The sequence below is a fragment of the Engystomops pustulosus genome, chromosome 3 (assembly GCF_040894005.1).
Source record: "Engystomops pustulosus chromosome 3, aEngPut4.maternal, whole genome shotgun sequence".
NCBI lineage: Eukaryota > Metazoa > Chordata > Amphibia > Anura > Leptodactylidae > Engystomops > Engystomops pustulosus.
The window spans coordinates 79,240,114-79,260,036 of record NC_092413.1 but is presented as its reverse complement, the minus strand read 5'-3'; the positions used below and the strand labels follow the sequence as shown (position 1 = coordinate 79,260,036).

Here is a 19,923-nt window from a genome sequence, read left to right as displayed (position 1 = left end):
AAGGGGCATTTATTATACATTCACCTCTAGGGCAGTGCAGAATAAGCCCCACTCATGGTCTTCATAAAAAATGCATATTGGTGTAATTTAAAAGGTTAATAGTTTATCTACTTGAAGGATGTCCTTCTGAATCAACCAAATTTTATTTAAAATAGTGAACAACCCCCATCCCACCCTTCTATTTAATGGTTACTGTAAATAACCCGGAAATTTCCCCCATAGACAGCACCCATCAAATCAGTGGGCTGTTCCTGTGATCTATGTTCTAAGAGATGAAGTCAGTGATGACCCCAGACCTGAAACGGGCGGATAGGTCCATTACAGAGGCCATCTTCCATGTTTACTGGTACTACCTTATCTTAAGCTGAAGTGGTAATTAATTAATAATTGCTTTATTTATATGGTAGGGTCAGTATTTAGTTTTTCCATTTTTGCTGTTCCTCAAAATGAACTGCATAAGCTTCTATATGCATGTGCTGACAGGGAAATCTATATATGCATTGGTATTGTGCTTGCTGTTACCTGTTCATATGACAATTTTTTTCAGCATTCTCAGTTAGTTTTTGTTTTTTTTACTGTTTCCTCCAATTGTTATTGTATATTAGGAAAGATATGGGTACAGTTTACATGTTGCATCAGCTGTGGCACATTAAAGATGCAAAAATATGACAGTTCTGCTGCTCCTTTATAATTGCTGCTATATCTCCATTCTGTCAGCTACTGGTAGTGAAGCCCATTTATTAATAAGAAATTTTTAAATAGCGCCATCATATTTCACACCGCTTTACAGATCATGGCGTTCATGTAAAGACAAAATGAGACATTATTTTGTCTTTCTATGGTCAGATGAAACAATAAGAATGAGCTCCCTGCTCATAAGAGCTTACAATCTTCTGACTTAGTGACACATTTGTGGATAATTACCATTGTAGGCCATCATAAACCAGAGACAGGGGGAAATTTATCATACGCCGACGCAGGGGCCACTTCCCTCTCGTACCACCGGATATATCAAGAAGCTTAGGCCTCTTGATGTAACTAGCACGCCAAAAAAAACTACGCCAAGTTGGACATGGTGTAGTTTTGCGTAAAAACCAGCTTTTGCAAAAGAGCGCAGGCACAGAGCCCTCCACCAAACGCTACGCCCCCTTCACACCCACATGTACTGCACAAGTTTGCTATTGTTCCACTGCTTCTTTTCCAGAAAACTGGGGTAGAAGCAGTGATTACTCTCCCCCATGGTTTATAATGCTTGGTTATGATGGTATCCTGGCAAAACACGGTTAGGTCGGAGCAGTCATAGTTTTGTGGAGAAAACTGCTAACCAGAGTTCTCTTGGCTTTAGGAAGTACGTTCTTGCCATGTGCCCATCTACTCCTCCAGTGCCTGTAGGAAAAAAACCTTTGTGTGCAGAAGGCCTAAATTTCAGAACACAAGAGTACATAGTAGAAAATTAGGGAATATGTACTGTATACTTTACATATTTTGAGTAAAGGCTACTAATTTTGAACTAAATCCCCTCTTATTCCCAGTCTGTGATTTGGGATGACCACAATCTACTCTTCTATGTAACAGCAGGAAATGCTGTGTCATATTTCTGGTAGTTACTAGGTTGACTGTAAGGAAACACACCCATTATTGAGATTTTAATGGCATGCAAATGATTCTGGTAGTACATGGTGAACCCGCCTGATGACGGCTCTACTCTACCATTATGTTTTTCATTCTCTTGGTGTATTTATTTTCTTAACTGGATGACAGTTTTGTGATGCATTCCTGCATATGATTTCATGTAATTGGACTAGTTAAAGAACAGAATCTATACTACTATAGTTCATATTATATGTTCATTGTTAAAGGGGTTATCTGAGTTTAAGAAATAATTTACGGCTGGGCTATTTAAGAAAAATAAATAAATGTGTACTTGCCTCCTCCATCGCTGGAGTAAAACGCATGCGATCGATAAACAGCACCCGGTGTCTTGTATTAGTCAATTGGAAGACGCCGGGTGCTGGTTACTGATCACGTGCGTTTCACTGGAAACGCGTATGCGAGCACGCCGAGCTCATATGTAGGTAATCTGTTTTAATATATAGCTGCAAAATAAATTGGGCAACAATGAAAATTTCACATGCTATTGTAGGGGAGCAGCTACTGCTGAGTTCCACATTCCAACAGGATTGATAGTAAAGCGGAGTACAGTAGATCTTGCTTCTCTTCAGATGCAAGATTTACTGTCCTCAATTTCAGTGGTTCAATGCACATTCACTTGGATTAGGAATCCAGACTCATCGCTTGCATATTGAAGTTGTCTGTTTCACTAAACGAGTCATGTTTAAGGCCGTGGTCACGCATACCGCTAGGAGTCCGTTCATAACGCGGAGCTAGCGCACAGGGGTGGTCCTCGGCCCAAACACACATGCGTTTCTCTAGATCGGCTTATCAATCTCAATGCGTTTCCCTGGAACACAATGTTAGCACAATGTTAATCCAATGTTAACACACTTAGTTAAGATTAAATTTTGTAAACACAAATGTTAACAGCAATATAATTAGCCAAATCTCCTCAGTTGTTGTATTGTGTTTCAAAAGAAAATGTAAATGCCACGTGTGAACGCAAGCTTAAACTATGTACTTAGTCACATTGCACAATGCAATGACTAAATCTTTGTAGAGGTGACAGGCCAACTTTAACAAACATGATGTAGGTGTGACAGTGTGCTCCATTTGTCTGCCTTATTACCACTCACTGTCATCATCCACTTAGGTATGTTAATTGTTCCTTCTTATTTACAAGCCCAGCTAATTGGTTATTTTTAGTCTTCACATCTTTGTGTGTTTTATGTAACAAAATGTTATAGTTGTTATTTGTAAAGCTGTGTATCATTGATCCGTTCTCATGGCTGGCTACAGTCTGCAAGGTTTTTCCATTTGCCCAATAGCAAATGAAGAGCAGACATAATGTCCACGTATGGGTTCAGCTTCGGCCACCCTACCTGTACATATTGGCGTCTGAACAGCCAATCCGGCAAATGAATGGGGCATTAGCCACGGCTAATATTGGCCAAGGGGAGTACCCGTGACCAATCATGGCCATGGAAAGTAACTAGGGGTGTTCATTTGCATTCGTTCATTGTTTGGCCAATCTGGCAATACATGTCTGATCAACTCTACAAGTTGCTTTCTGTATTAATGAAAGTGCTTGTTCAGAAATGAGAAACACAACACAATACAATGCACAAAAGTTGCAAAAGAAGAAAGACTGTATCTACATTATGGCAGTAGTCTCTGGCTTTAGCAGTCATACTTACTAAAATGCTGGCAACGTCTCTCTTGGGGGATGTAGAAAGAACAGGTGTTAAAAAAAGATCCAAATATCCTCTAGGGAACATACACATGCAGCTGTCTAAACTTGCCCTCTATACAGTACATATACAGTATGTGAAACCAAGGAGCCTGACGTATTGTATGACAGGCACCAGTTTGTTTCCAATATGTAAATCCAGTCTACCATTTATATTATCTACTCGGTTTTCAATGTATGTTTTGTATGTTTGTTTTTGGCATGCAAGCCCTGAAATATTTACTGCGTCTGGTGATTATTTTCCCTTATTGGATGATGGGGTTGATCAGGTCGGGTAAGAACTAGCTGTAACCTGCGCCTGGTCGCCTGCAAAAGCGCAATTTTATGGCATATTCTCCTGATCTGGCGGGCAGGAAGAACCCCATACATTGGTGCACCATGCGATAGTGTATGATAAATATTCCCAGAATTATTGCATTTAGCAACCTATTTTGCCTTATTAATTGGTAAAGCACATGTTTCTATTTCCTGTATGCAAGTATCCAGGTCTAAACACACCTGAGTTTGGGAGCACAATGTGTCATTTGTTTTTGGGGTGGGTTGCTCTTTTTTTTTTTTTTTTTTTTATGCAGTACACAAAAACGGATGACACAAGGTATACACATAGACCTACTTTGTGGCCAAGCTGCACAGACGCAGGAGAGATACTGTTGACACTGTCCTCCAAAACAGGCAATAGAACCATTAATGTGTAGGTGGTCTTAGTTGGGATTTTTTCCTAGCTACAATTCACATATTCCCACAATAGATGTGTAAAATGGGGTAGTTTTATACGTATATACTGAGCTCAGCGTATTTACTACTGGAGATGCAACAGGAGACCCTTGTTCTCTTCATGGGTGAGGGTGCGTTCACATGCTGGGTTTGTAATGCACTGGAAACACAATCCAATTGTGTCTACACTTTGTAAATGTTACAAATGTGTAAACACGAGGTTTACAAAGGTGCAGTGTTCAAGTGTTTGTTTATACGGTGTAAATGTGTTGGTAATGTAAATGCAACATGTGAACGTACTCTGAGGGTACCAGAGATAAATAAGACATTTATGGTGTAGTAACTAAGTAACATAGCAAAGCTTAAAGAGACTTGTATAGCTAAATCTATGGACAAATCCACAGGAAGGCAGCACTTTCCAGGTTCTTATGGCCTAGGCCAGTGATGGCGAACCTTTTAAGGACCGAGTGCCCAAACTACAACCAAAATCCACTTATTTACCCTGATGTGCCAATGTGCCATTTTTATGCAGTTACCTGTTCTTCCACTTCTTTAATTGTATCGGCCGCCTGAGGCCACAAATACTGTTTAAACAAGGTGTGCAAATTCAGACTATCATTGTAGCTTCTCTTCAGGGTCTCTCTGTTTAGGAAAAATGGTGGGTCCAGAATGAGGACCTCCAAAGACAATGCAGATTCAACACTTTCTCACTTTTCAAGCAGTTCCAAACAGTCAATGAAGTGTTGCTGTAAAATATTGCTGAGCGCAGCATCTCGTAAGTTGCCTAGGACTGCAGGAAGATTTAATGGATTTGTTCCTGTTTCATGAACTCTGTCCTGGGCTGATAGCCTGAGTGCCCACAGAAAGGGCTCTGAGTGCCACCTCTGGCACCAGTGCCATAGGTTCGCCATCACTGGCCTAGGCACTAGTGACCGCTCATATTGGCACTGCATATGTTTTAAATCTAGAACTTCCTTTGTCGGTCATCCAGTCATCTCTTTGCAGCAACCCTTAGATCAGTGGTCCCCGACCTTCTTCAGCCGAGCTGTGGTCAGTCCTATGAATACGGCCATCATGCAGACCAAACTGGGGACTGCTGTCTGAATTGGACCTTACTTATCAAATAGTAACATGATGAAATGTAGCCATCCTTTAACTTTCCTTTCTTCTGTGCTAGTGTTTTAGTCGTGGTAAGTGGGACTGAATTATTTACAGATGCATTAACTAGCGCAGCCTTTTATTTCCAGGGGACTGTGCCGGTTGATTTACATTTTATGTAGTGTTAGCTGAATGCTTTTAATGATCTTGTTCTATTCCTTTCAGATTTAGCCGATTGTTCCCCAAATTTGAGATTTTACACATATAATATGTTTCATTTGGGCAAGATTTTGAGAAAATTGATATTTCTAATACTTTGAATAAATCGCTTTAAATGTTGGGGCCGCAATTCTTAATAGCCTCTAAGCTGGCACTTGAGGGACATATCTGGTTGCTTGCCCAGAGTGCTTAGCAACAGCCGTTCTGAACCTGACGCTATTTTGGAAATGCCTGTGTGCGTTTTGGCCAAATAAATTCATTGTATTTTGGATGAAAGAGATGACAGCTTGTTTACTTAAGAGATCTGTAGTGATCTCATAAGCATCTAGCACAATGATGCCTAGTATAATGGAGACCTATAGATTACAAAACTTTCAGCAAATTATAAATGTACAAATATCAAGCATTTTAACCAAAGCCACTTACTGTTTTTAGTGCTGTTGTGCTGATAAGGTATCATATCTTGATGAGCTCCAAAACCTTTTACTTTTGCCAAAAACCTCTTTTAAATCTGGCGCTCTGGGATACATCCTGAAATCTCCTCGGAGCTCTGGCCAATATTAATTATGCACGCCCCATGCCTGTACTCACCCCACTCACGGGAGTTCTCACGCCTACGCATTCGAGCTCTGTATAAGGCAGCCGACTGCTCCTCAACTACACTAAATACAGTTCGACATAGAACTCCATCCCTGGCGCTCGGAGAAGGGAAATGAGAGGGAGGGGGATGTAGCCGAGAGCAGGCAGGAGACGTGCATAATTATCAATGGCCATAGCGCAGAGGAGATTACTAGAACACCAGACACTGATTTAAAAGATGTTTTTGGTCAAATGTAAAAGGTTTTGGAGCTCATCAAAATATGACGCCTTATCAGAACAACAGCGCCTAATTGTAAGTGGCTTTTGTTAAAATGCTTGCTACCCAAGTAGTAGCTTTCCTTCTAAAACCTATACTGGGTGGATAAGAGCAGTGGCTGACCAAGATGGAGACAGTCATCTCCACCTAATGCACAATGTACAATAAACCTGTCAGATGATGAGTTATCCATCTGGTGGGTGGACAGTGGTGTTTGGGGACTGGTTTCTATGGATTCCTCTTTTAACAGCTGTAGCCTTTTTGGCCAGGTTGTTAGGCAGCGCATACTTAGCAACCAGTCAGACATGCATTTATCATGTCTACTTCTTAAAGCTGAATCTTATGTCACAGAATGGCAGTCATACCGCTGAATTTATGAGGGATATCAGATCATACTGCAGGTCTGCCCACTTGTGTTGAGGCCACTTTTTTCTTGTTGTGTAACTATAGTCCCTTGAAGCTGGTGAAGCGTATCCTTTGCACATATGATCCGTCTACCAGTGAGGAAGCTTATTATGTTTCTATTCCAGGAGCTGCATCTGGTTTCTTTCTTTCCTTTCTTGGAGAGCAACACCTCACATAATTATTATGTGACTTTTCTAGGATTACTTATACGATTTACTATCAGTCTTGTTACTGCGCATAAGCTATAGCCGGATCCTTTCATAAAACTGCAGATCAGGTTCAGAATTTCCAACTTGCCTTTGTTACAGACCTTTTTGGTGAAGTAATATAGTTATCACATGTTGCAAAACAAATTATTATTTTTAAAACTTTATTGCATTTCAAACCCTTAGCTTGCACTGCTGACAAGAAACTGTAAGATGTAGTAGTTTTATAGAAAGACAATGTCTATGTGTAATATATTCTCCATCCTTATGTCCTCCATTTTTGCAGATCTGCTAATAAAATAAAACGGAAGGCTGGCAAATGATATCTTTATTTTGTCCCACCCCATTTTAATGGGTCAGATGGATTGTGGTACCTATAAAATGTGTGTATTTTTCACATTTCCATAAACTTCTATGGGAAGCTTGAACCCACACATGGGCAGGGATAGGACTGGATCCCTGAAAAATGTGCATACGTCCATTGCAATTATTGGGGGGTGGGGGGGTTTATTACAACTTATAAGGCTTATATACTTGTGTTTTGTGGTTGGCTCTGCAGTTATCTTGTAATATGACATATTTTTTCTCCTTAGGTGTTTGTAGGCTATTCAGTTTTGTACTAAGTCAAGTGCAGTTCATGTTTTTTTAGTGAAATGATCATTTGAGTGGAGACTTATGTATTTGTCTAACAAATGGATGTGTGAATATTACCCAGGTTCATATTGTCCTGTTATTTGCATTCAACTTAAAGGGGTATTCACCCGGAGACAAGATTCTTAAATAAACTCAGGGATAACAAAATAACACATTCTCTAATTCTATGTTATTAACAAAAATACAGCATTTCTCAGATATAATTCCAACTTGTCTATATTGGTCCTGGTGTACACAATTAGGTTACCTTTGTACCCAACCCTGAATCTTCTGATTTTAGGGTCGGAAAGACATTGGTTTCCTGTCAGATGCTACACTGAGCTGAGCTTCTCTCTGCTCTTTGCACTCCAGCCTCCACTCTTGCATTCCAAGACGAGCTCTCACACAGAGACTTCCAGCCGGCAAGCAGCACATCGTGCTACAACTACAGACAGATAATATCTTTATCCAGGGGAGGGGGAGGTAGGCATAGAGCAGAGCTGGAAGTTATAGCAGAGCCGAGCATGTCATGTGTAATATGCGTCTCATGGATCTCATAATCTCTGATCTGTCTCATCTCTCTTTCTATGGGGCTGATTTACTAAGAGTCGTGCTGCTCACTTTTGTTGGACTCTTCACCTTTTTTAGGGATTTCACTGCTTGCACAGGTATTTAAGAAGTGTGTTTGCTGGGATTGTGACACATGCAACCCTTTTAGTGGCGCAGCTGCACTGGCTTCCATACGACACAAATTAGGGGGCGTGCCGTCCGACTGATTCTGACTTTCAAATTGTGTCGCAAGCCCAAGGGTTTAGATGCACCACTAAAAAGATGGTGAACTCTGTCGGATCTGAGCGGGAAAGCAACACATACATGATGTCGCGCGCACAATCTTAGTGAATTATCGGCAGACAATGCACTTTCGGTGAACTCCAGCGACACTGTAGGTAAATGTGCCCCTATGTGTCGGATGCTAGTAGAATGTCCAAAAGCTAAATGAAAGTGTATATAAACCTGGACTCTGAAACTGTAACCACATTGTCAGCTCACAGCATCTCACACAGCACTAGAGGGATCATAATGAGGCACATTTACTGCCAGTTTTCTCACAGACTTTGCACATTCTTTTATATTTGTATTTAAGAAGAGGACGGGCCATATATGTGTCAGAAGTGTGGCACATGCCCCATGTTTAAGGTGCACCAAAAAAAGGTTGGTGCACTCTGTTGGAGCAGTGCAGGGGGCTCCAGATGCATTTGTGCCGTTTTCTTGTGGGCTTGTATTTTATGGCTTTCACTGTTGTGCCCCAAATGACATGTCTACTTTATTCTTTGTGTCGGTATGATCACAGGGATGCCAAATTTGTGAAGGTTTTATAATGTTTTCATACAATTACAAAAATTAATTAAAAACCACCTGTACAATTTTTTTTTTTTTTTTTGCCATCCTCTGGCACTAATAACTTTTTCATACTTCAGTGTACTGAGCCGTGGGTGGTGTCACTTTGTGCCACTTTTCATGATGTTTCCAATGCTACCATTTTTAGGACTGTACGACCTTTTGATCATTTTTTAATTGAACTTTTCTATAGTTTTCAAAATGGAAAAAATGCCATTTTCGAATTTTGGGCGCTATTTTCTGTTACTGGGTTAAACGCAATATTGTGTGGCATTTTCAGACGCAGCGATACCTAATGTGTTTATGATTTTTACAGTTTATTTATATATTAATATGAGTTGTAGGGAAAGGGGGGTGATTTGAAATTTTAGGGTTTTTTTAATTATAATTTTTTTAACTTTTTTTTAATTTTTACTTTTACTATTTTTCAGACTCCCTCGGGTACTTTAACCCTTGGTTGTCTGATACTATCATATACTGTACTGCCATGCTACAGTATGGCAATATATGGGGATTTTCCTCCTCATTCATTAAAATGTGCAAATCGCACATTGTAATGAATGGCTAAAACGGGTACGGAGTGTATAAACGCCCCCCAACGGTTGTGTGAATGTAGCCTTAAGGCCTTAAATCAACCCTGGACAAGTTTGAGCTTTTACTTCTGCCTGTATTTGACTGTTTACTACTACAAGTCTACAGAAGGATCCCGTTCACTATATATATTGCTGGATTTACGTAACTTGAGCTAAATCGTTGCCTTTTTTTTATTTTTGCTGACGTGATTACGTTTTTCCATTCAGCTGTAGGAGCACCCTCGCCTCAAGCACTATGAATAGTTGTCAGGGCTTGGACTTACTGTGTAATTTGGTAGGTGTCTATATAAACAGTTGATAAGTAAACTACCTTTTTGGAGGAAAATAGATATAAATGCGAAGTAAAAGCTGTTGACTATTTAGATAACTAGTAAAGCCCTATCTTCACTCTAGGATAGAAGACAAAGTTTAACCCAGATCACACTTTTTTATCATGCACTTCTGTTATAGGAGAGAATAACTGAATACTGATGGTAAACAGAAGCCCTCCTGTGGCGGGAAGGACGGCCGAACATACGTCCATGTGATAGAGGCCTTACTTGCATGCATGTGTGTGAGGCAACACCATCACTTCCCACAGACCAACATACAAGTAAGGCCTCTTTCACATGGAAGTATGTTTGGCTGGACATACCACCGCACACTGGAAAGGTGTAGCAATGAGGGCTGCTCAACCCCTCTCCATAGCAAGGAATGGCACCCGACCATAAACACTGGAAAGGAAAGATTATGCACTGTCTTCTTTTCTTGTATGGTTTGGTACGGTGGCAATGTGTACACAACGCGGCCCAAGCACCATAGGCGTCTATGGGGATGTATATCCGGCTGCAGATTTGCAGCCAAATATGCTTCCCCACAACATCCATGTGATAAGGGCCTAAGGCTCCCTTTAGTCATGCTTCCATTATTTATCATTGAAAATATGACACATTTGTGCATGCAGGTCTATGGAAACTGCTGGAAATGGACAGGCTTCCTTCTACCATCAGTATCTGGGTTCCATTTTTTTTCTTCCATATTCTCTTCCAAAACCGAAACTCAACATAGGTGTGTACTTATCTTCAATCCCCTTTTACGCACTAGAGGTATATATGAGTATGGACGTGCTCACATCATTTTTCATTTAACCCTTTAAATGTGCCTATAGGTTTCAGCTGGTGTTCTTTTTTCCCTATGTCTGAGCAGTAGTCACCACTGCATGTCTTCTGATATACGTTAAAGAGAGATTAAAGTAACCCACCACTATAAAAGCTATGAATAAAAAGCATTGCCCTTATCCCTAAGGGTGCAGTCACACATGCCGCAAGTGCTGCGTTTACAAACCAGACGCTCTTGCATGGGGGAGTGCCTCGTCCAGAGTACATGTGCTTTTCCATGGATTCTAAATAATATACACAATACAATACACCAGGTGCTGGTTACCGTTTGCTTGTGTTTCACGTGAATCGCATATGCGATAGGGCCAAGGTCCGCCACCCATGCGCTAGTGGCACCTAAATGGTTCCTTTCCATGGCTGCAATTTTAACCCCTCCCCGATGCGCACCGCAATAGAACTGCACACGTTTGGGTCCCGGTGCATGGAGAGGGCTTTTTCTTTTTTTTTTTTTTTAACTTCTTTTTTTATTTTTACTTTCACCATTTTTCAGACCCCCTAGGGTACATTAACCCTAGGTTGTCTGATCGATCTGTGCCCTCTCCATAGCCGGTAAGTCTTTGCTGCAAATTGGCTGTCGATCGTCACCGGCAAAGCTGCCGGCGGCTACATAAAGATGCCGGCTACATAAAGATGGCGGCACATGGGTGCGATCTTGGTGATGATCGTTGCTCTCCGTGACGTCGCCAAAGAGCGGCGATTGGTCGTCATGACAGTCTAGGGTCTTCCAAATAACCCGAGTCTCGTTTTAACCTTTTTATTACAATGTGCGATTTACACATTTTAATGAATGAGGTGGAAAATCCCCATAAACTGCCATGCGACAGAAATTGGACAACCCGACAGATTCGGACAAACCACGGAATTTAAAAACGAAATTGTGTCGCAAGATCAAGCACTCACATTAACCAGGAAGAAGAAGGTGAACTCCGGCGGATCTCAGCGTGGAAGCAACACATACAGGAAATTGGACGCACGATCTTAGTGAATTGCGGCAGACCCGAATCCTCATGAGACAACGCACCACAGGATCGCGACAGGACGGGGTAAGTTAATCTCCAGCTCCACCTTCATGACAGGTTCCTAAAATAGAGAACCCTTTAACCTTTTACTGGCACGTCTGTTTTTGTAATCACTTGTATTCCACATAAATGATCAGTCCCAGAGCAACTCTTTTTAAAACTTTGTATTATGCATTTTCTATGTTATATCTCCTAGAAACGTATAAAGAAACCATTTGAAGACCATTTCTATGTAACACTGCTGTGTATGTTCTGATCATTTATATTATTGAGGCTAGCGTACTAAGATCATTGAACTTAGCATTAAAATGACCAAACATATATTGTTAACTATGTTTCTAAGATTCTCATTGCTTGCTTGAGTGGATCAGGTTCTTGGCACAACATTCAGAGAGCAGTATTTATTGGACATGTTGGTATATCCATTTAAGGCAGCTCTGCAAATGTCCTATCAATGTGTTTTATCAATCCAATGAAATTCCAACTGGAAACTACAGTCTTGCTTGTTTGGTATTTAAGGTGTACCTTGTCTTTCAGATAACTTTGTCAACTTAATAACAGTGTATGTGGAGAAACATTATTTCCCCAGCACCACGACGGCACCAACCAGAGAGAGGGATCCGCCCCCAGGGACAGGAAACCTGAGCTTAAAATCGTGCTCCTCCTATCCTGCCTCAGTGGTTTCCTGTCCCTGGAAGGGACCTGAGCTCTCTGTTTGTTTTTTTCTAGAACCGCTGGTTGGCGGTTCAGTTTTTAGTTCCTTACCAGCGGAGGCCTCCATTCAGGGAGTCGCACCCGTGGTTGTTCATCCCCGTCCGGGACCGGGCGCACGCACGCATGTGCTGGTGCAGGATGGAGCGCGACCGGAAGTAAGGATGTTGTACTTCCGGTTCGCGGGGCCGCGTTCGCCGACACGCGGCAAGATCCAGGAGGAGCCCAGGGATTGTAGCACTCCTCCTTGGGTGAGTGAAACGCCGGCAAAAGTTAGTTTTGGCCTTGTTTTGGGGCTCTTAAAGAGTTTTAATAAACCCACAAGAGCCAGGACCATGCCGGAAGGCGGGGGGCGGAGCCTTCTTGAATAAAAAGACCAGGGCTTTCACATGGACGGCGCTCTGACACTCTTTCAACATGGCGGAAAGACGTGATGCTCCTGAGCCCCTGAGGACCCCGACTCCGGTAATTCAGGGTGGTGAGTGTTCTTACTGTTTCTGTACTGTGATTATTCTGACACTGATGCAAATTTTCTAAAAACTGCTTTTAGGGAGAAGAGGTCCCCAAAAAAGCCACTAAAAAAACCCACCACAGGGATTGTAAGATCTGTAGTAGAAAATTGCCTGTGAACCATGAGAAAAGTACATGTCCTTCATGCATCTCAAAAATTATGGCAGAAGAGTCTGCTTCTTGGTTGGAATCTTTGCGGACTGTCATTAGAGAGGAAGTGCAGGTGTCGGTTAAAAATATCATTGACCAACAACCTGCCTTCATAAGTAAAGACCTCCCAGGTCCTTCCTCAGCTACTCCCATGGAAATGTTATCCGTGTCAGAAGAGGAAGGAGAAAAAGGAGATGATTCTTCAGCCTCAGAAGAAGAATTATCGGGGCGTCCTTTATTTTTGGCAGAGGATACGGAAGGGCTATTGAGGATGGTTAGATCCTCCATGGACATAGAGGAGAAAAAACCTCATAAATCAGTGCAAGACATTATGTTTGAGGGACTGACGGAGAGGAAAAGGCGTACCTTTCCTATCCATGATACCATTCGTTCCCTGATTTCAAAAGAATGGCAGAGCCCCGATAAAAAATCCTATATCCCTAGGGCTATTAAGAGGAAATACCCCTTTGATGAGAACGCTACGTCCGGCTGGGGTCTTCCACCAAAAGGGGATGCCTCCATTATTAAAATTTCTCGTGGTGCCTCCTTACCCTTTGAGGATATTAATGCCTTAAAAGATCCCATGGATAGAAAAGCAGAAGGTTTTCTCAAGAAATCATGGGAATATGCGACCACTTCCTTCAGACCAGCAGTGGCGGCAACCTGTGTGGCTCGTTCTCTCCTGTTATGGTTAGACCAGCTTGGGGGGGATATCCAGAACAAAGTCCCTAGGGAATCCCTTAAAACCTCAATAGCAGGTATCCAAAAAGGGGCGGCTCTACTGGCCGATGCCTCTGTAGATGTGTTAAGACTTTCAGCTAGATCCGCAGCCTTGTCTAACTCAGCCAGAAGGGCTTTATGGTTAAAAAACTGGTCAGGGGATATGGCCTCTAGAGGTAAACTATGCGGCATTCCCTGCGATGGTAATTTTTTGTTTGGGCACATCTTGGATGATTTGCTGGAAAAAGCAGGGGACAAAAAGAAGGGTTTTCCCACTACCTCTACCCCTAATAGACCCAGATCCTTTCGGTCCTTTCGGAGATCAAGGTACCAAAGGAGGGATAGGGAAAGCAGACCAGGTCCACCCAGACCCACTCAGCCAACTAGGGGTTATTTGTTCGGACAACAGCACTCGCAGTCTAGGCAGTCCACTTTCCGACCACAATGACGCGAGGCCCCAGGTGGGGGGAAGATTGTCCCACTTCCTACCTGCCTGGAAACACATTTCATGCAGTCGGTGGATTCTCAATACCATATCCTGGGGGATAAAGCTAAACTTCAAGAACTTTCCTCCTCAGAAGTTCAGGATAACAAGAATCCCATCGGGGGAAAAAGGCAGCATGATGATGGCGGAAGTAACCGAATTGCTCTCCAAAAAGGTACTGTGCCCAGTCCCATTAGGGGAGGAACAGATAGGATTCTACTCGACCCTATTCTGGGTAAAAAAACCAAGTGGGGCCCTAAGAACTATCATAAATTTGAGAGAATTAAACAGTTTCTTACAGGTTCCAAGCTTCAAGATGGAAACGCTAAGATCTGCGGTAAATCTGTTATATCCGGGGTGTTTTATGGCGTCAATCGACCTTACAGACGCCTATTACCATGTACCTATTCACCCGGATTATCAGAAGTACCTAAGATTTGCGATTCAGTTAGGTCAAAAGATAATACATTTCCAGTACAGAGCCCTCCCTTTTGGTATCGCCATCGCGCCAAGGGTGTTTACAAAGATTGTCTCAGAGATGTCGGCCTTCATCAGACTAGATCAGGGGCTTTTTATACCTTACCTGGACGATTTTCTTCTGGTGGGGCCTTCAGTAGAAGCAGTAGAGGGTCAAGTGATCAGGGTCCGAAAAATTCTGAATTTTCTGGGCTGGCTAGTAAATGTAGAAAAGTCAGAAATGATCCCATCCCAACAGAAACTCTTTCTGGGGGTTCTCCTAGACTCAAATTATCAAAAAACCTTTCTTTCCAGAGAAAAACAGGGGAAAATAAGGGAAAGAATAATGTACATAAAAAGGTCCTCACAGACAACCATCAGGGAAGGTATGCCCCTTCTGGGGAGTCTAGTGGCCACCATCCCCGCAGTTCCCTGGGCTCAGTTTCACACAAGAACCTTACAGTATTTCCTTCTTCAAGTTTGGGACAACAATCCTTCTTCCTTAGACAGGGAGATACACATTCCAGAATTAGTAAAAGAATCTCTAAGTTGGTGGTTGAATCGGACAAACTTAGAGCAAGGCCTCCCCTGGGTTGTAGAGTCGGAAAAAACCATTACCACAGACGCAAGCCCGGGGGGTTGGGGGGCTCACATGGAAGGCAGAATTTTTCAGGGCCATTGGAGCACTCAGGAAGCAACCCTTTCATCAAACAACAAAGAATTACGGGCTATACTAAAGGGGCTGGAAGCAGCTCTTCCATTCCTGAGGGACAAGAACGTTGTAGTAAGATCAGACAACACTTCGGCAGTAGCCTATATAAACAAGCAAGGGGGAACAAGGGGTCCACAACTCATGGAGATAACCTCTCACATTTTTCACCTAGCAGAGTCTCACCTAGCATCCCTAAAGGCGATACACATAAGAGGGGTGGAAAATACCCAAGCAGACTTCTTGAGCCGCAATGTCATCCGACAGGGAGAATGGGCCCTCAATGGGGAGATCTTCAACCTGATAACCAAAAGATGGGGGGTCCCAGAAATAGACCTTTTTGCCAGCAGAAAAAACCGAAAAGTGAATCGTTTTTTCTCCATAGATTACAGGGATCGTCCATTAGCAATAGATGCCTTCTCCCAAAATTGGGGAGACCATCGCCTATTATACGCTTTCCCCCCAATGATCTTAATTCCCAGGACTCTAGGGAAAATAAAACGGGAAAGGGCGAAAGTCATCCTCATTGCCCCCTTTTGGCCTCGCCGTGCCTGGTTTTCGAGTCTGAGAGACATGACAGTAGCAGATCCATGGGTCCTGCCAGAATGGAAAGACTTGTTATACCAGGGTCCTATCTGTCATCCGGAAGTGAGGGGGCTTCATCTTACGGCATGGCTATTGAGAGGTTGATTCTTGAGAAGAAGGGTCTGTCAGGTCAAGTCATTTCGACCCTTCAAAAAAGTAGAAAACCCATCACCTACAGGATTTACTTAAGAACATGGAAAGCGTTCTTTAGGTTTATGGGTCAGAGACCAATTGATATGTGTAAGCCAGATTTCGGTAACATTCTGGGGTTCTTACAGCTAGGACTAGAAAAGGGGCTGAAACCGTCCACCCTAAAAGTCCAGGTGTCGGCCCTTGCAGCTCTATTTGACCAGGACATAGCCAACCATCCTTGGGTGTCTAGATTTGTTAAGGCCTCCGTAAGACTCCGCCCTACTGCTAGGTCAAGTTTTCCACCCTGGGATTTATCCTTAGTATTAAAGGCTCTGTCAGGTCCTCCTTTTGAACCCTTAGAAGAACTCTCTTCAAAACTACTTACCCTCAAAGTGGTATTTTTAGTAGCTATCACATCGGCTAGGAGGGTAAGCGAGATTGCTGCACTATCCTGTAGACCTCCATACTTTAATTTATTCCCAGATAAAATTGTATTGAGACCTGATCCCAAGTTCCTTCCGAAGGTAGTCTCAGACTTCCATAGATCTCAGGATATAGTGCTGCCTTCCTTTTGCTCAAAGCCTAAGTCAGATAAAGAAAAGTCCTTTCATAATCTGGATGTCAGGCGTAGTGTACTTCAATATTTGGAGAATTCAGAATCATTCCGTAAGACAGATAGTCTGTTTGTTCTCTTTTCAGGGAAGAACAAGGGGAAAAGTGCATCATCAACGGTTATCGCTAGATGGATCAGGGCTACCATCCAGTTAGCATATGAAGTAGCCGAAAGAGCTATTCCAGAAAATATTCATGCCCATTCTACCAGAGCTCTGGCTACATCATGGGCAGAGTTCAGACATGCCTCATTAGAACAGATATGTCAAGCTGCATGTTGGTCTTCCCCCCACACCTTCTTTAAACACTGCAGGTTGGATGTGGCGGGTTCTCTCGACCTTTCTTTCGGGAGGAAGGTTCTCTCCTCTATTATCCCTCCCTAAAGTTTTCTTCTCTGAAAATCTCTCTGGTTGGTGCCGTCGTGGTGCTGGGGAAAACAGAAGTTACTCACCGGTAATGATGTTTCCTCGTACCACGACGGCACCTGGTATATTCCCACCCGGGTGTTATTTCCTACTTTTTTCTTGGTGTCGGTCAACTGGGTGTCGCAAAAAAAAAAAAAAAAAAAAAAAAAAGTGTTTATATACGTTTAATATTCATATACGCACGTATATGGGTATATATCCACATACTACGCATGCATGGAAAATGTTTTTCTGATGTATTAACGATGAATCTCTTCCAAGTCTCTGTAACCCACTGAGGCAGGATAGGAGGAGCACGATTTTAAGCTCAGGTTTCCTGTCCCTGGGGGCGGATCCCTCTCTCTGGTTGGTGCCGTCGTGGTACGAGGAAACATCATTACCGGTGAGTAACTTCTGTTTTCTGGTATATATAAAACCTAGAATACAGATTGTATTTCTAGCAGTATCTCTCAGCAGGCTCTGCCACAAATTCTCCCATACACTGCGCACACACTATGTCCATGCGGGATGTATTCACAAGATGCGCTTGAATTACATTTTGAAAGGCAATTCAAGATAGTTACTCCTCCCTTAATCCATATGCATATTTGTCTTTGGCATGTCCCTCCAACTACTGATATGGGAGAGGTTATGAGGGAGCGTACATGCAGTTAGTGGCAAATCCCTTTAAGTTCTTTATACATAAGCATTCGGGGAGCAGTAAATCCAAATGCACTTTATCAGGGTAAGCATAATATGGGGGACCCTATTAGGTTGTTATCCTAACACTGATAAGTCTACGATTAGCGACCAATCTCTTTTACACTTGCATCCATTCAGGGGCAACATGAGGTCTAAACATTTGCGTTATAGGAGGAGTAACCCTGATGCCCTTGAAATGGGTTTATGAATGCAATAGCAAGCGCATCACGTAAACATTGCATCAGGAACATTGCAACATTCCTTGGGAATAGATATACTGGTATCGCTTTAATCATGCTTCATGTCTTAAGCTTCTTAAATGTCATGCTTGATGTTACGGGGACTGCCTTACAAGGTAGCCAAAAAGAGGAAATGTTTTTCCTTATCCCATCCTGGACAATATTTTCAAAAACCACTTCTATGCATACAGCATCTTTATCTCTGGCTACGACATCACCTTTGTTCTAACTACAATTCGGCCATATTCTCCTTCCTCTCTTCCCAATTTCCAAACTGAACACGGACACATTGGAATTCACAATCTTTTCTCCCACTTGGCCTAATCCTCCTATTTCTCTCCCCAGTCCTTAAAGTCCATTGCCTTGCTGTCATTTTTGACTCTGCCTTATCCTTTAACTTCCCACCGCAGCCTTTTTTCAATTTTGCTTTTTCATTTTTCACTCCCCACTTTCAAAAATCTATAACTTTTTTTTTATTTTCCAATGTACAGAGCTGTGTGATGGCTTGCTTTTTGCGTAACCAATTGCACTTCATAGTGATGGTATTTAATATTCCATGTTGTGTACTGGGAAGCAGGAAAAAATTCTGAATGCAGTGAAATCGGTAAAAAATGCATTTGCGCTGTTTTTTTGTGGGCTTTGATTTTACGGATTTCACTGTACTCCCCAAATGTTTACTTTATCCTTTGGGTCGTTGTGATCACGGGGATACCAAATTTGTATAGGTTTTGTAATGTTTTCATACCTCATGTACAAAAAAAATTCTCCTTTTTGCCATGTTCTGGCGCTAATATCTTTTTCATACTTCGGTGTACAGAGCTGTGGGTGGTGTCATTTTTGCGACTTTTGATGACGTTTTAATTGCTGACATTTTTAGGACTGTATAACCTCTTGATCACTTTTTTTATAGAATTTTTTAATATTTTTCAAAATGGCATAAAAGTGATATTTTCATTTACAGGGTTAAACGCTATGAAAAACTGATATTACATTTTGATCGACCTTACGCTGCCTTTTTTTTAAATTTTATTTTTTAAGCTGCTGGCAAAGTGGATACAGGTGATTTTTTATTTTTTTTTTAAACTAAACTAAAGCATCAACCTGAAGTCATAGTGCGCAAAGAATGCATCTGTAAGTAGGGGTCGTATGTAAGTCATATAACAAAGAACAAAGAGATGACTTGCAGATGACCCCTAGTTACAAACGGCCCTCTGAATAATGGTAATTTACTGTACTTTAGTCTCAAATACAATGATCAGCTCTAAGACTACATTCACACGAATGTACGGGGGACGTATATACATCCCCCATACACTTCTATGGCCACACGTGCGGCACCGTACCGTTCCGTATCCCGTAGAAAGATAGGAAATGTCCTATCTTTCTATGGAATACGGCACCGTGCACTGTGTATTCCTATGAAGAGTGACGTGGGTGAACAGCGCTTATCCACTGCTCCTCTAGCCGGCACCGATGTATGCCCACAGTACTATGTTACGGCGGGCATACATTGTGTTAATGTAGCCTTAGAGTTATCAAAATCTGGTTCATGAAAACCCAAAAGTTTCAAAATCCAATTGCAACAGAGACCCAAAAATTTCTGTCCAGGGCTACAATTATAAAATATACAGTTCTAACGTACATACAAATTCAACTTAAGAACAAACCTACAGAACCTATCTTGTACGTAATCCGGTGACTGCAAGTATATGGACAAAAATACTTTATTTAGAAAAAGTCTACATACATGATTAAGAAATTTTTTTTAAAAAACTGAAAAGAATGGATTAAAGCAGGGGTAGGGAACCTATGGCTCGGGAGCCATATGTGGCTCTTTTGATGGCAGC

The 19,923-nt window shown here is 42.1% G+C and overlaps 1 protein-coding gene across 1 annotated transcript in view; it reads left to right on the top strand.

Annotated features, from left to right (window-relative positions):
* Nucleotides 1-19,923, top strand: part of CNST (consortin, connexin sorting protein) — a 64,149-nt gene that overhangs the window by 479 nt on the left and 43,747 nt on the right. The window lies entirely within an intron of this gene.